A 2,624-nucleotide genomic window follows, 5' to 3' on the forward strand; every position below is an offset into this window, starting at 1 on the left:
TATTATTAAAATCCTCCATTGTAAAAACACAGCAGATAAAAAACACGAACAGATAAAATCCTGGACAGAAGATAGCAAAGGGGAAAGCCAGACACACGTGTGTGTTTGTGTGTCATCTATTCAAATTGCAATTCAAAGCAATTGTGACTGGTCCTTGCGCTTAAATGACCGCCGCAACATCCTCACGGTCATGTGATCGGTGGGCTGGCTGGGGAATTCTGGGAATTGAAATCCGCACATCTTCAAGTTACCAAAGTTGAGAAACATTTTACCTGGAGGAAAAACAAGTAGCCAAGTTGTTCCTGACTTCTGATTGGCCAGGTTGGAATTCTGCATCCAGTTTGGGTCACCACGATGTAAAAAAGATGTTGAGACTCTAGAGAAGAGCAACAAAGATGATTGGGGACTGGAGGCTAAATCACATAAGGAACGTTTGCTGGATTTGGGAATGTCTAGTTTAATGAAGAGACGGACGAGGGGGGACATGATAGCAGTGTTCCAATATCTCAGGGGCTGCCCCAAAGAAGAGGGAGTCAAGCTATTCTCCAAAGCACCTGAAATCAGGACAAGAAGCAACTGATGGAAACTGATCAAGGAGAGAAGCAACCTAGAACTAAGGAGAAACTTCCTGACAGTTAGAACAATTAACCAGTGGAACAACCTGCCTCCAGAAGCGGTGAATGCTCCAACACTGGAAGTTTTTAAGAAGAGACTGGACAGCCATTTGTCAGACTGGACAGGTTCTCAAGAGGCAATTCATACCAAGATGGTTTCAGATTAAAAGAGAGACAGGAATGAAAATGAATGCAACCGCAAACACATAATTAACTCAGAAGCGGAGTGTGAAGAAGAAAACCAGACCTAAACGAAGGAAAGGAAGTGGGTGGGCGAAGATCAAAAAAGATAGAGGTGAGCTTTAAGATCGTTGAGAGAAGCATTCAGACAGGACCGTACCTCAGCTTTGCTGGCTTTTCAACCTTTACACCTATAGCATTCGGAGGGACGCTGTCCTCTTTCCAAACCTTCTCCCTTCATCCTCTTTTCTCCCTCAGATTCTTCAGGTCATCATTGTCCCAGAAAAGAACCATTCTACAAGAAGATTCAGGTAAGGATGGAAATACCCCTGGTTTCCTCTTGCTTTTTCAGAGGAGGCCTAGAAAAAAAAAACTGAGCACAAGGGAATATTTTTTCTGGCTCCTAAGTGCTGCTGTGATGATTCCAGGAACAAGCCACACAAAACCAAATTCTCATTGAGTCTTCATTTAAATTCCTTACAAAGGAATTTAAAATTTAAATTTTAATCAGCCTCTCGTTGGGGATCCTTCAAGTTAGTATTTCTCACACTGAGCTAAAGATACAGTTTCCATCGTTCATTAGCTCTGCATCTCGGTCTGCTTAGGGTTGATGGAATCTGGGAGAAAGGACCTCAAAAAGTGACCAGTTTTGGTCACCACAATGTAAAAAAGATCTGAGACTCTAGAAAGAGTACAGAGAAGAGCAACAAAGATGATTAGGAGACTGGAGGCTAAAACATGTAAGGAAAGGCTGATGGAATTGGGTATGTCTAGTTTAACAAAGAGAAGGATGAGGGGGGACATGATAGCAGAGTTCCAGTATCTCAGGGGCTGCCCCAAAGAAGAGGGAGTCAAGCTATTCTCCAAAGCACCTGAAGGCAGGACAAGAAACAAGGGATGGAAACTGATCAAGGAGAGAAGCAACCTAGAACTAAGGAGAAACTTCCTGACAGTTAGAACAATTAACCAGTGGAACAACCTGCCTCCAGAAGCGGTGAATGCTCCAACACTGGAAGTTTTTAAGAAGAGACTGGACAGCCATTTGTCCGAAATGGTGTAGGGTTCCTACCTGAGCAGGGGGTTGGACTCAATGACCTCCAAGGTCCCTTCCAACTTTATTATTATTATTATTATTATTATTATTATTATTATTATTATTATTATTATTATTATTATTATTATTATTATTATTATTATTATTATTATTATTAAGTTATTGCAACCGTCCTTCCTGTTTCTTCTCTTTCCTCCCTGGGAGCACACACAGCACAAGGAGGCTTTTGAGACCCCCGTGCCCAGGATCACATCCAAATCATTGGTCCACTTCCTTGGCTCAGATTGCGGAGAAGTAACTAGCTGAAATAATTAAAATCTAGGGCAAGATGATTGCTCCCATTCCAAAGTTAATGAGGACAAAAAGTTTAAGAAGCCCTGCTATAGATCATTATCTGTCTTGAAAAAAATAAAGAGGGGTTTCGGAAGAAAGCTCAGCCCTCCCCTTGTTCTAAACCCACACGTTCAAGTTCTCAGCTTTTGCTGAGGTTACCGAGACGTTTGAGTGTGTAAAAAGGGTGCAGGAAGTGGTTCGAAGTCAAGTCCATGGTTGACTCTGCAAAAGGCTGCAGGTGACCGCTAAGTTTAACCCACATCTCACCACCTTTTGGAGCAAGAATGTTAATTGTTGCCTTTATGCTTTGCTGCTGCTGATCTTTCTGAACCCACTCCTGAAAGGGGGCACTTCTAGAATAGGCTTCCTGGGGAAGTGGAATTCTCTTCCCTATCCTTGTGTCAAATACCGTACTGTGAAAGAAAAGAGGAATTATTATTAAG

General features: G+C 42.2%; 1 protein-coding gene across 1 annotated transcript in view; it reads left to right on the forward strand.

The window, feature by feature from the left end:
• Positions 1–946: 946 nt before the first annotated feature.
• LOC107293936 (protein NKG7-like) overlaps positions 947–2,624 on the forward strand; it is a 9,548-nt gene continuing 7,870 nt past the window's right edge. The window contains exon 1 of the mRNA XM_015823125.1: positions 947–1,105. The gene's annotated coding sequence lies outside the window, so the exon portion shown is untranslated. The remainder of the gene's footprint in view (positions 1,106–2,624) is intronic.

This window comes from Protobothrops mucrosquamatus, unplaced genomic scaffold (genome assembly GCF_001527695.2).
Source record: "Protobothrops mucrosquamatus isolate PMUCROS unplaced genomic scaffold, P.Mucros_1.0 scaffold1779, whole genome shotgun sequence".
NCBI lineage: Eukaryota > Metazoa > Chordata > Lepidosauria > Squamata > Viperidae > Protobothrops > Protobothrops mucrosquamatus.